Genomic DNA, 14,077 nt, shown 5'->3' on the forward strand with positions numbered 1-14,077 from the left:
ACCTGGTCCAGGAACTAGATCCCACATGCATGCCGTAAATAAGGAGCCAGGCTGCCGCAACTAGACCCGATGCAACCAAATAAATAAATATTTTTTTAAAAAGTAAGTCCATTATATAGTATGTTGGAAAGCCATAATTGCAAAGACAAAATTAGAGCCGGGTGAGGGTGAGTGTTGAGAGGAGGGTGTTTGCAATTTTAAATAGGGTGGTCAGAGAAGAAGAAGCTGACATGTGAACAGATTCAAAGGATGTGAGAAAGGGAGCCATTCTTATTCTTGGAGGAAGAATCTTCCAAGCAGAGGGAACAGCCAGTGCAAAGGCCCTATGGCAGGAGTGTACAGCGTGGCTGAATTAAGGAGGACAGTAGGAAGAGATGAGTTTTTTAAAAGGTAAGGTCTGGGAAGTAAAGGAGGCACAGGTCATGTAGGGTTTGGGGGACCATTGTAGGGACTTTGACTTTTACTCTGAGTGAGGTGGGAGCCATTGGAGAGTTTTGAGCAGAGGTGGGACACGGTGGGACCCAGGCAATAGTTAATCATAGGACTTCCCTGGTGGCGCAGTGGTTAAGAATCCGCCTGCCAATGCAGGGAACACCGTTTCTAGCCCTGGTCCGGGAAAATCCCACATGCTGCAGAGCAATTAAGCCTGTGTGCCACAACTACTGAGCCTGCACTCTATAGCCCGCAAGCCACAACTACTGAGCCCACGTGCTGCAACTACTGAAGCCCACACACCTAGAGCCCGTGTTCTGCAACAAGAGAAGCTACCGCCATGAGAAGCTTGCGCACCACAACGAAGAGTAGCCCCCGCTTGCCGCAACTAGAGAAAGCCCGTGCTCAGCAACGAAGACCCAGAGCAGCCAAAAATAAATAAATTTATTTAAAAAAATAGTTAATCATAGTCAACTCTGGCTACTGTGTGGAAAAGAAGCTGCAGAGGGCAAGGACAGAAGAGGCTTGGGAGGCTGGTGCAGTAATCCAGGGGAGCGATCGTGGTGGTCTGGCCCAGGTAGCAGCAGTGGAGGGGATGGGAAGTGGTCAGGTCCCAGGAGGACCCCACGGATTTGGGCCTGAACAAGCGAAGATGGAGCTGTCATTAACTGAGGCAGGGAAGACTGAGGGTTTGAGAGTTCTGGCCGGGTTAGGTTTGAGATGCCTCCCGGATGTGTGAGTGGAGATGCTGAGAAGTCAGGTAAATGGAAGAATCCTGAGTCTGGAGTTCAAGGAGAGAGATCTTCTACCTCCCTCTTCCCCCATTTAAGGACCCTCTACTTTGGCTGAGTGCCAGGTGTGAACAGAACAGACCCAGCTTGGTCTCATGGGGCTCAGGGTCCACTGGGCAGACAGCATTGATATCATTACAAATTGTGATTGTGTCAAGCGCAGATAAGGATGAGAATTGGGGCCTGGGAAGGGGGTCACAAGTGGGCTTATGTACATCAAGTGCCAGGGGAGGCTGTGTGGCTGGATGGAGACAGATGAGGAGTGTGGAGGGAGATGCCACTAGACTGAAGAGCTGGCTGGAGCACGTGCGGCTTTAAGCCATGGCAAGGGGTGTAGATTTTGCTCTGAGTGCACTCAGAAGCCACTACAGAATTTTAAGCTTAAAATTTTGTTTCTTAAAATAATTAACTCAGTTATTTTAAAATAAAAATTTAAATTATGACATACATCATCCATGCAAGAGATTATGCAATGTAATACAATTCTAAAACCAATATGGAGACAACTGTTTCCCTTGCTCAAGTTAACATGAGAATCATCATCGGTCCCTCGGAAGCCCCCTGTGTCCCCCTCCCTAACCATATCTCCATGACCTCTATCCTGGAATTCTGTAAAACAATTCTCTCCTTTTTCTTTATAGTTTTCCTATATGAACTTAACCCCATACACTACTGTATAGCTTAGTTTTGCCTGGTTTTGGACTGTATACAAATGGAAGCATATCGTGGGTATTTTTTTCTGTGACTTGCTTCTTTCACTCAGTGTATTTTTGAAAGTCGTCATGTTGGTGCAAGCAGCTATTGCTCAGTGATCAGAGCACATACTGGTTTTGTAGGACCTAACATTTATACAATTTTTGAAGTCCTTTTTTAAAAAATGCAATGATAGGGAATTTCTCGGCAGTCCAATGGTTAGGACTCCACACCTTCACTGCTGAGGGCCTGGGTCAGGGAACTAAGACCCCACAAACCACATGGGAGTGGCCAATAAATAAATAAATAAACAAATAATTTATTAATAAATAAAAATAAAAAATACAGTAGTAGAATATTAGGTAAAAAGTGAGTTTGTATTTAGAATGAGAAAAGAACTCACAACAAATCATATTTTTTTTAAAAAAAAGCTAATAAATACCACAAAGATCATGAAATCCAGAAATATACTTTTATTAATGAACTGTCTGACCCATATTGCGAGGATCCCTCTCAGGGCCTTGCAAGGGACTTGGGCAAGGCAGAGACTCTAAGGCTCCAGCGAGGCCAGCTTCACAGTGAATCTCTCTCAGAATGTAGTATGTTCCACTGTAGGAAGAGGCTGCAGTTTATCTCCGTGCTACTTGGATAGATGGCTCCCAGACCTGTCCGTGCCCTCATCCCTGGAACCCGTGTGTATGCTCTGTCACATGGCAAGGACGGATTATGGTTGCAGATGGAGTTAAGGTTGCTGACCTTGAGATGAGAGATTACCCTGGATTACCCAGGGGGGGCCAATGTAATCACAAAGGTCCTTAAGTGGGGGAAGAGGGAGGCAAAAGAGTAGGAACCAGAGAGATGGTGTCGTGAAAGAGTGGACCACTGTGGGCTTTTGAGATGGAAAGAGCCCACAAGCCAAGGAGTGCAGGCGCCTCTGGAAGGTGGGAAATGCAAAACCCAGATCCTCCCCAGAGCCTCCAGAAGGAACACACACCTGACGACACCTGATTTTAGCTCAGTGAGACCCTTTTAGGACTTCTGACCTCCAGAACTGTAAGGTAGTAAATTTGTGCTGTTTTAAGCCACCAGATTTGGGACAATTTGTTTCAGCAGCCTTAGGAAACGAATACACTACTGTTTGGGTTGGATATTTAGGTTGTTTCCAGCCTCTTGCTTTCCAGACAGTGTTGCTGTGACTTTCCTTCTCCAAGTGTCCTGGTGTAATATGTGCAGCCTCAGCTTTACCTGGTTGAGACAACTGCTTCTCACAGGCTGCAGTTTGGATGACGGATTTGGGAAGGGCAGCATGAGGGTGACGAGACCATTACGGGCCATCTCAGCAAGCCGGGTACTGAGCTAAAGAGGTGGCAGCGGAGGCCGGAAGAAGGGGCCGATGTGAGGAATATTTAGGATGACAAGTCCACAGGACTCCCTAAAGGGTTCCTTGTTGGAGGTGAGGGAGCAACCAGAAAAATTCCCAAGTTCCTGGAGCAGAAGCAAGGATGGTGATGGCATGGAGTCTGACACCAGGACCCTTCCTCGTGGGCTTCTCCTTTCCTGCCCTAGCTGGCAGCTCTCCCGGTCCCTCCTCATCGCTTACAACCTCATGCCTTGGAAGCTGATCTCTCACCCACTTCTCCCAAGTTAGGAAAATAATCGAAGTCCCACATGGGTTGAAAGCCAAATGATGGACAGAAAGACAAACACACACTCCATGACAAAGGAATGAAACTGCAGGTGATAGCTTCACGGTTAAACTTTAACTGATCTAGCTGAACTAAACTTTAACTAATTTCCTAAGATTTAAAGCAACAGAGACATCACCAAGGCAAAGGCTGAGGGTTTTGATTCTTAGAGATAACCTCCTGCATGGGCACCATCCTTTGGGAGGCCATGTGGCTCTTACACAAGAGAGGAGGCTGCAAGTGCAGACTTGGAATGTGTCTGCAGTACACCAATTCAGAAAAGCAAGCTGAGAAAAAATATGCATGGGGATCTCGTTTTTATAAAATAGGGAAGTTAGGGAGCTCCATCCAGGTATATATTGATAACAATAGTTCACATTTATGGAGCAGTTACTGTGTGCCCGGCACTGTGGTCAGTGCTCTATTGATAGGTACTAATGCATTTGGATCTTGTGCTGTTATTGTCACTTCCTTTGACAGAGGGGGAAGGAACTTGTCTAAAGGGGTCTGATTCCAGGCTCTTAATCAACTCTCAAAGCTTCCCCTCCCTTAATCTGAGGACTAGATGGGCAAACTTGTGGCTGTCCCGGGGAGCCCTGGGAGGAATGAGCTCTGGGCTCCCAGCCCTGCCCTATACAGGTCAGTAAGATTAGCTGCCATCTGACCCACTGGGATAGTCCTGACCAAGGTCATCTGGCAAAGAGGACACCTATGCCCCCAAAGAGGGAACTCACTCTGTGGGAAACGGGATATGGACGTTGTGAGGCAGACAGACACCATGTGTGGCTTGGGCTGGAAGCCATGCTGGGCCCTCCCCTCCCCTCCCCTCCCCCCATTCTGGCATCATTCCCACTTCAGGGAGCAAGGACTGAGCTCCTGGTATGAACGAGAGGGCTGTAACCTGGGAGCTCACCAGCAGGCAGGCTGGGCCTTATAGGAGTGGGACCGGCCTCCTTTGGATGGAGGAGCCCCTGGGAATCTCAGACTATTCTGGAAGAGACCTCGAGAGGGAGATGCTGGGCTTCTTACCAATAAATGCATGAGGGTGCATGAGAGATGGTTTAAAAAAACAACCACGCTGCACTGTGATGAGGGGATTGTTTTCCAGGCTAGACAAGTGGGCTGTGGATGTGTGTGCATATGTCCACGTTATTATTGCCAGTTTTCTCTGAGAAGTGGAATTGGGTCATGGCAGGCTTTTACTTTTTACTTTTACACTTCCATATTGTTTTAATTTTTTAAACAATAAGCATGTATCACTTTTTTTTAAAATTAATTAATTTATTTATTTTTTATTTTGGGCTGCATTGGGTCTTTGTTGCTGCACGTGGGCTTTTCTCTAGTTGCATCAAGTAGGGGCTACTCTTCGTTGCAGTGTGCGGGCTTCTCACTGCGGTGGCTTCTCTTGTTGTGGAGTATGGGCTCTAGGCGCACGGGCTTCAGTAGTTGTGGCACACGGGCTCGATAGTCATGGCTCGCGGGCCCTAGAGCACAGGCTCAGTAGTTGTGGTGCATGGGCTTAGTTGCTCCGTGGCATGTGGGATCTTCCCGGACCAGGGCTCGAACCCATGTCGCCTGCATTGGTGGGCAGATTCTTAACAACTGTGCCACCAGGGAAGTCCCATAAGCATGTATTACTTTTATAATAAAGAGCCTTCATAATGTCAAAAACATACATATGAGGAAAAGGCAAAAAAAATATTTTAAAAAACACTTAAGAGTAAATATGATGAACAGTAAGTATTCATAGCATATAGAATAGTGTTACAAATCCTTAGGAGAAAAATGGTAACACCACAGTGAGAGACAGTACATAAACAGATAAATTATAGACAAGTAAATACCAGCTAATTTGATCTCATACGTAAGCCAAGATGTGGAGCTTTAAACAACAGCAATGTCATATTTTTCACCTTTCAGTTTAACTAAGGTTTTTTTTTTTTTTTTTTTTGGCCATGCCACACGGCTTGTAGGATCGGGATCTTAGTTCCCAGACCAGGGATCAAACCCAGGGCCCTGGCAGTGAAAGCACGGAGTCTTAACTACTGGGCTGCCAGGGACTTCCCTAACTAAGATTTTTAGAAATGGTAACAGTGCTAGGAGTGAGTCGGCCACTCCTTTCCCTTGCTCGCAGGAGTGGACATTAGATCAACGTGTTTGGATAACAGTTTGCCACTAGGACTCAAAGGCCTTGAATTATTCAAACTCAACCTGGATCTAATCATGAGAAAAGAACTGGACAAACTCAAACCAAGGGACATGTTATAAGATGACTGGCCTGGACCCTCCAAAAATATTAAAGTCATGAAAGACTATAAAGGCAGAGACATGTCCCAGATTACAGGAGACAAGAGAGACCCAACTAAATGTTGTACGTGCTCCTGGATGGACCTTGGATCTAAAAAAGAACAAGTTCTAAAAGGCGTTATTGAAACAGTTGAGGAAGTTTGAATGTGGGCTGTATATTAGATAACGTTGCACCTGCGTTCCATTTCTGGAATGCGCTCATTAGATTGTGGTCTTGTGGATGAATGTCCTTTAACTTAAAAAAGATGGATGCTGAAGGGCTGAGAGAGTGTCATGATGTCTGCAACTCAGATCACTGAGCAAAATATATGTACTTAGACAGAAGTATTGGTTTACAGATTTGTATATATGTAGACAGAGGTGTCAACAGAGAACACCAGAGAGAAAGCAAGGGTGGCAAAATCATGACCGTTGGTGAGCCTGGGCAGAGGATACATGGAAATTTATTGGGCTATTTTTTTTTGGTAAAGTTTTATTTATTTATTTTTGCCGTGCTGCACGGCTGCACAGCATGCAGGATCTTAGTTCCCCAACCAGGGATCGAACCCGTGCCCCCTGCAGTGGAAGCACGGAGCCTTAACCACTGGACCACCAGGGAAGTCCCTATTGGACTATTCTTGCAGCTCATCTGTAGGTTTAAAAACGTACAGAATAAGTTGGAGGAAAAGTGTTCAAGGCCAAGTGAGTGCAGAGGCATAGCCCATTCTCAGCCCAGCGTCTGAGTGAGAGGCAGGATGTGCAGCCTGGTGAGGCTGACCTTGGCTCTGGTCCTGCGTGTCCCCCAGCCTGCTCCTGCTCTCCTCTGCCCTCAGCACCTCTGGGCTAGAGACCCTTTGCAGGCCTGTCTGGGGGGCACACACAGTTCACGCCGTGTGCTGCCTGCACTGCCCTGGCCCCGGCCCCACTCCAGACCCCTGGCCCAGTCCTTTCTACTCAACCCCTCATCCCACATCAGGGCCAGGATGAGGCCAAACCAGGACCCTAGTTGCAGAGCTTAGCTCTCACACCTGGGTGGTGTCAAGGAGACGGAGTCCCAGTCCTCGCTCTGCCTGTGACGTTACCCGAGTCTCCCCGTTAGCACTGCTCTGGGACCGCTTCCTTGCCGGACTTGCCTGTCCATCCTCCCTAACACTCAGGGCTTGTGTCTTTTCCAGCAAGTGTTGGATGGGCAGCCACAGCCTGGAGGGTCATGGAAGCCCCCAGAGGTGGGAGTCTGGGAGAAGCCGGGATCACCCCAACCCAAATCCAAGGCCCCGTTTCTGCCACTCAGTTCAGGCCCCGCTGTTGAAGCCCAGGGCACGTGGAGGGTCTGTTTGTGTTTATTTTTTCAAAAGCAGTAACCCCCAACATCAGCAGCAGTTGTTTTCCTAACCTCGGGGCACGAGCTCTGCTATCGAAATGGTCAGCTGAGCTTGACCTCGGGGCCCTTCACGTGAGCAAGAGCCGCCTGGACGAGGAGATAAAAAGGGGTCCCTGGGTGGGGGCAGGGGGGACTAGGGCGTCTTGGGAGCAACACGCAACACAAACAAAACCAGAGTTTCCAGGAAAAGATGGCAAAGTACATAGATCGCGGCCCCTTCCCTCTGAGAGACCGAAACCAGCTGCCTTCCAGCACTTTGATGTTTTCTAGGCAGCCACTCCTTGACTGCCCCGAGGAAGGAGCACTGGCCTTCCTTGGCCACAGCTTTTGGGAATGCAGGGCAAAGACTTCTAGAATCAAAGAATTCAGAGAAATTATGGAAGCTAAGAATTCAGTCCTCATACTAGAATTCTCACTTATGTTGAATTCTAAAATATTGGAATCACAATCTCTTATATCTGGAAAGTGCCTAGATAGATGGGTAAATATTATTTTTCTACTCCATGCACCGCATTCTCAGATACCCTAACTGGTACCCTGCCCAGCACCAGCGGCTAAAGGAACCTGGAACCGAAGCTGGTATGCCCAGGATGGTGAGGAGGGCCCGCATACTGGGCCTGGCTGCTCTCTGGCGAGGGCCATGCCCAAATGGGGCCCAAACACAGCTGGCATCACTCCCTGCAAGTGCTCAAAACATGCTTTGGTGCTGGCTGGGGTGGAGAGCAAAGTGCTGCTCCCAGGAACGAGGGGGTATAAACTCTGGGTCGCTGCAGCTTCTCTGGAAAGGTTCAGGAAACTTTTCCCATGCACACTGAAGGTGTTTAAACACACCTTAGGAGACAGTGTGGGTGGGAGAAGCCCCTGAAACTGCTGTGTGGCCTAAAATAGTTTGGTAACCCTCTCTGGGTTCACGTACTCTCTCCTATAAACTCAGGGTTGGGAGGAGCTCACTGACCCACTAGAAGTCCGCAAAGTCTAGCATGGTGGTGAGGTCCAAGCACCATAGATCCATGTTGTCTGGGTTTAAATCCCAGCTTTACCACTTACAGGTACGAGGTTCTGGGCAAGCTGACCCTTCTGTGTCTCAATTTCCTCCCCCTTTAAACTGGGGATAATAGTGGCACCTACCTCATAGAGTTTTCATGAAGACTGAATGTATATATATGTGTATAAATATATATGTGTATATGTAATATGTTTATAACGAATTGTATGTCATATTATATATAACATCTATAGTATTATATATATTATAGTGTGATATGATTATATATACATCGCTCAGAAGAGTGCCAGACACGTACTCAGCAGAGTTTAAGCATTAGTTGTTATCATCATTGTTGGTATCTCATCACCTGGATGGAAGTGATGTGTTTGCCCACAATAAGGCGGCAGAGACTCACAAATGTGCTGTGTCTCTACTTTGGGCTAAGACTTATGTCGATTCAATGTGGGAACAGCGGATTTGCTCCTGCAAAGCTTTGACTGTCAGCTCCATATGGCTTTCCTTAATTTCTTTAAACGGAGGAATCTCTTATTTCTGAATGTAGGTTGTTTGAGAGACCAGAACTTTTAAAACATGGAAGAGGTCCACTTAGAGGAATCTAGCCTAAGGAAATGACCAGAAATTCACACAAGTGTTTCTGTACAAGGATGTTCACTGCAGCATTTTTTTAAATTTATTAATTTATTTAGTTGGCTGCGCTGGGTCTTAGTTGTGGCACATGGGATCTTCGCTGCCGTGTGTGGGATCTTCCTTGTGGCGTGCGGGATCTATTTCCCTAACCGGGGGTCGAACCCAGGCCCCCTGCATTGGGAGTGCGGAGTCTTAACCACTGGATCACCAGGGAAGGCCCTGCAGCATTACTTTTTAACCCTAGAAAAATGGAAAATACTTATATGTGAAACAGAGAGGGACCTGCAGAATAAATCTTGGTCTTATCGTTCCAGTAAGAATGATGGTGGAGTTCTCCAATTTGCTGGCAGGAAAAGACGTTGATATGTCAAAAGGTAAAAGTTATATTTCAGCGGGGGAGTTTTTAGCATTTTGAGGTGCTCAAGTAGCCTATGTGTAGTGTGATCCGATGAAAGGTATATACATGTTACATGAAAAGAAGTATAAGTATGAGTGGTTATGTGTAAACATAGGATTACAAAACAGTCTGACAGGATATTCAACAACTTAAGTTTAGCTTCTAGGAAGTAGGCTTACTGATGATTCTTTTTTCTTTTACCTCATCTGCTTTTTCTCACTTTCAAAAATTAACATACTTCACTTGTATAGTAAATAACAATGTTTTTTTTTAATAACAATTTTTTTTTTTTTTTTTTTGGCGGTGCGCGGGCCTCTCACTGCTGTGGCCTTTCCCGTTGCGGACCACAGGCTCCGGACACACAGGCTCAGCGGTCATGGCCCACGGGCCCAGCCGCTCCGCGGCATGCGGGATCCTCCCAGACCGGGACACGAACCTGTGTCCCCTGCATCGGCAGGCGGACTCTCAACCACTGCGCCACCAGGGAAGCCCTAAATAACAATTTTTAAAACTTAGATGGGACAAAATAAAAGTGGTGAAAAAGCTGGTTCCAGCTGTACCCAAAGAACTCCAGGTCCCTTGGTGGCTGAGCAGGCTTGTGTGTATGCATACATAAGATACATAGAAATGCATGCCACGAGGTATGCATTTAGTAAAACATTAACATAGTCTATGAAATATGAACACAGTGTAATGATACTAATGTATCAGTGAGCGTGTTTTAGGAATCATAACAGTGAACATGTATTGAATAGTGTTCTCAGTACCCTACAGGCACTGCCTCATTTAATCCTTACCACATCCTGACGAGGTCAGTATTGTTATTATCCCCATGTTAGAAGTGAGGAAACTGAGGCCCAGAGAGGTTAAGTGACTTGCCTGGGGTCACACAGGTAATCAGCAGTCTGTCCCCAGCCCGCACCCCTGAGCCTCAAGCTGCCTCCACGCTCGGCCCACCTGCAAGCCCCTGGAGCATGTGTGGACACCTGCTGCAGGCTGGACCTGTGAGCAGGGGGGCATGTGTGGGAGTGAACAGTACGGGGCAGGAATGCACACAGGTGCTCATGACAGCACGCGTCTACAACTCTGTTTACGGGGCATAGCTCCAGGTGTGCCTGCCCTGCTCCCCCAGCCTGGAGCGCCCTTCTCCGCCTTTGTCTCCTGGTGACGCCTACGTATCCCCGGAGACTCAGTGTGGGTGTCACCTTTTCCCCCAGGCAGCCCTGGCTCCTCTGGCTGGGTCAGTTGCAACATTGGCCCTCGCTGGCGCTGTCTTCGGTCAGGGTGAGGGTGTGTCCTTCACATCTGTGTCACTCAGGTGTCTGGAACAGGTCTGACCGGGACATTAACAGCAATGATAACAGCTGCCACTTGGTGGGCACGGCCGCAGACTAGCGTGACTGGCGTGAGCGGAAGCGGGCCCTCGTGACCTCACTGAATCCCATTTATCAATCGAGGTCTCAGAGGGTGAGTGGAGCACGTACGCAGCAGAACCAGAAATTGAACCCCAGGCTTGGCGTCAGCTCTGTCGTTCCCATACCATGTTTCTTTGGGGCAATTTTATTAGTTTTTAAGCTTTTATTTATTTGCGATTAGCTCTCACACGCCCCTGGGAAACAATTCAGAAAAGCATCTAACATTGAAATAAGCATCCCTCCACCTCTGTCACTCACCCTCCAGCCCTCTCCAGAGGCAACTGCTGTTCCAGATTCTTGCATGTCCAGGGCCCCCTTCCCCCTGCGTTTTCTCACGCTGTGTGTGTGCATGTGCATGCATGTGTGTGGGTGCACACACGTGTGCGTGAGCGTGTGCATGCGCGTGACTCCTTCCAGAGAGGTTTTGAGCATCTCTAAGTACGAACGCCAACCATACCTGCTGTTATTTCTCTCTCTCTCTCTCTTTTTTGTATTTTTGCATTTATTTATCTATTTTATTTATTTTTGGCTGCGTTGGGTCTTCGTTGCTGCGCGCAGCGTTTCTCTAGTTGCGGCGAGCGGGGGCTACTCATCGTTGCAGTGTGAGGGCTTCTCATTGCGGTGGCTTCTCTTGTTGTGGAGCACAGGCTCTAGGTGCGCGGTCTTCGGTAGTTGCAGCACGCAGGCTCAGTAGTTGTGGCGCACGGGCTAGGTTGCTCCGCGGCACGTGGGATCTTCCCGGACCAGGGCTCCAACCCGTGTCCCCTGCATTGGCAGGTGGGTTCTTAACCACTGCACCACCAGGGAAGCCCTATTCCTCTTCTTTTACATAAATAGTGGCATGCCCCACACCCAGATCTGCACCTTGCTTTGCTCACTTTACAGCACATCTTGGAGATCTCTCCGCATCAGCATGTAAGAACGTCCTCACGGGGCTTCCCTGGTGGTGCAGTGGTTGAGAGTCCGCTTGCCGAGGGAGGGGACACGGGTTCGTGCCTCGGTCCGGCAAAATACCACATGCCGCGGAGCGGCTGGGCCCGTGAGCCATGGCCGTTGAGCCTGTATGTCCGGAGCCTGTGCTCTGCAACGGGAGAGGCCGCATCAATGAGAGGCCCGCGTACCGCAAAAAAAAAAAAAGAACGTCCTCACTGCTTTTTATAACTGCTTGGCACACATGGTGGGGAATTTATTAAACACTTCCTACTCCCAATGCGGCCATGAGTGTTCTCGTACAGGCACAGACTTTGACTGAATGAACGGATCAATGAAGGAGCGAGTGAAGGGGAGAGAGGATGCCTGAGGTTGGGGCCTGGGTTATGGGGGGCCCTGGGCGTGGGGCCAGAGATACCTCCAAACCTGTCTTCCTAAGGAAATGGGAGAACATGAGAATCCACTGGAGTCCCGAGGGTCACCGCCAGCTGGGTCCCAGGTGAAGGTCTCTCGGCAGGGCCATCTCGGCTCCTTGTCAGCAATGCAGCAATGTCACACTGCTGGTGAAGTGTGCCCACCATGAGTCACCTTTCACACCTGCTTGGCCAGTGCAGCTAGCTGCCCCCCTCTTGAAGCTAGAGATGCCTCCACTGAGGTCACCGGGCCAGTGGGTGGCCAAGCCAAATGAGCATCTTTGGGATGCAGGCTCCATGCCCTGCCCTGATGGGGGAGATGGAGACACAGAGATGGCCACTGACCTTGTTGAACCAGGAACCAGGAACCACAAGGGAGCTTGGAGAGAGTGGCCGACTGGGTCCAGGGTGCCCAGAGCTGGGGAGGGTCTGGTTTGGGAGTTCAGGGAGTGGGGTTGGAGGTCCAGGCAGGGATCCACACTGCCAGAGCCCAGGGACTTTGAGAAGAAGGTGTGATTGGCACCCCTTGTGATGCAGGGGGGAGACTGGAGCTGCCGGATGGTGAAGGGGCAACAATTCAGGCACCTTCTTGCCCTTTTTAGGGGCCTCTGGCCTTCCTAGCCCCCTTGGGAGGAAGCTCTTGATCTGCTTAACTAGGGAAACTGAGGCAGGAGTGTGGAAGTGACTCATCCAAGTCAGCCCAACAGAGGTGCACCCAGACCTCCCTCCAAACCTATACCCCAAGGAAGGGACCCAGGGCACCTGGTCTCTGGGCAGTTTCCAATGAGAAGACCTTGGTCAGCTTGGAAAGCCCCTGGTACTATGAGACCCACGGACCTGGACTCCAGCTCTGTGACTTCTGCGCTACTGAGTCCCAGCCCCCTCACCTATAAAATGGAGGTAACTGCGCACCTCCCTCACTGGGCTGTTCAGGGGACTAAAGGAGATAATGAATGCAAATGCCTATTCCAGGAAGTGGCACACACTAAGCACTCCATAAAAGGTAGATATCTTTCTGTTTGGGCAGGTGGCCTGAGTAAGAAGATTTGGGCGCTGGAGCCAGACATGCCGTGATGTGACTCACTAAATTATTCAGCTTGGTGAGTCATGTCCCGTCTCTGATCCTCAGTTTCCTCCTCTGTAAATGGGCTCAGCACTTCAAAGAGTTGTTGTCTAAAAGTTTTTGCTCATGGCAGGAGCTCCCTCAATGTGACCTCCTCCTTTCCCGGGCCTCAGAGTCCGCTTGTAAAGTCAGACGGGACCCTGGGATGACAGGGATGACTCACAGTTACAGCCTAGGCTCTTTCACGTGCCAGAAACTGCCATTAGCTCCTAGCACCTCAGGCTGGTTGCTGGGCTTCCAGGCTGATTTACAGGGAGACCCAGCCCTTTGCCCTTTGGCGCGGGGGTGAGGCTGAGGCTGAGGCTGAGGCTGTGCCCTGTCTGGAGGGCACCTGGCTGGGTAGTCATTCATTTCCAGTCAGTCAGTCAGTCAGTCAGTAAGTCAATCAACAAACATACATCATACCGAGACTCCATGTGTTCTGTGCTGGGTCCTAGGGAAACAGAAGTGAATCAGAGCTGGTCCCTGGCTTGGGGGGCTCACAGTCTGGGGGAGCCATGTGGAGAGAACATGTCAAGTAGAAGGGCTGTGGAAGCCAGAGCGGGCATCTAGCCCCATCTGGGGGATCTTGGAGGTGGCAGGTGATGACTGATCTGAGTCCTGACTCTACTGGGTCTCCCAGAGGAGGGACGGGGAGTGGGCAGGTGCATGTGGAGGAGAAGGGTGAGGACAGACCAGTGCCTGGCTGGGCACCCTTAGGAGCTGCAGGTGCCTTCGTGGAGTGGAAACCCAGAGCCCAGGGATCCTGAAGGGGCAGGGGCTCATGTGCCAGTACTTGATCCTAGGGGCTCAGAGCAGGGTTCCACAAAGGGAAAACCCTGTTTTAGAAAACCCACACTGGTGGTGTGCAGATTGGATGCAAGGGGGAAAATCAGAGGCTGGGGACTGGGGAAGA

This window comes from Mesoplodon bidens (assembly GCF_964165515.1).
Source record: "Mesoplodon bidens genome assembly, chromosome: 11".
NCBI classification, from domain to species: domain Eukaryota; kingdom Metazoa; phylum Chordata; class Mammalia; order Artiodactyla; family Ziphiidae; genus Mesoplodon; species Mesoplodon bidens.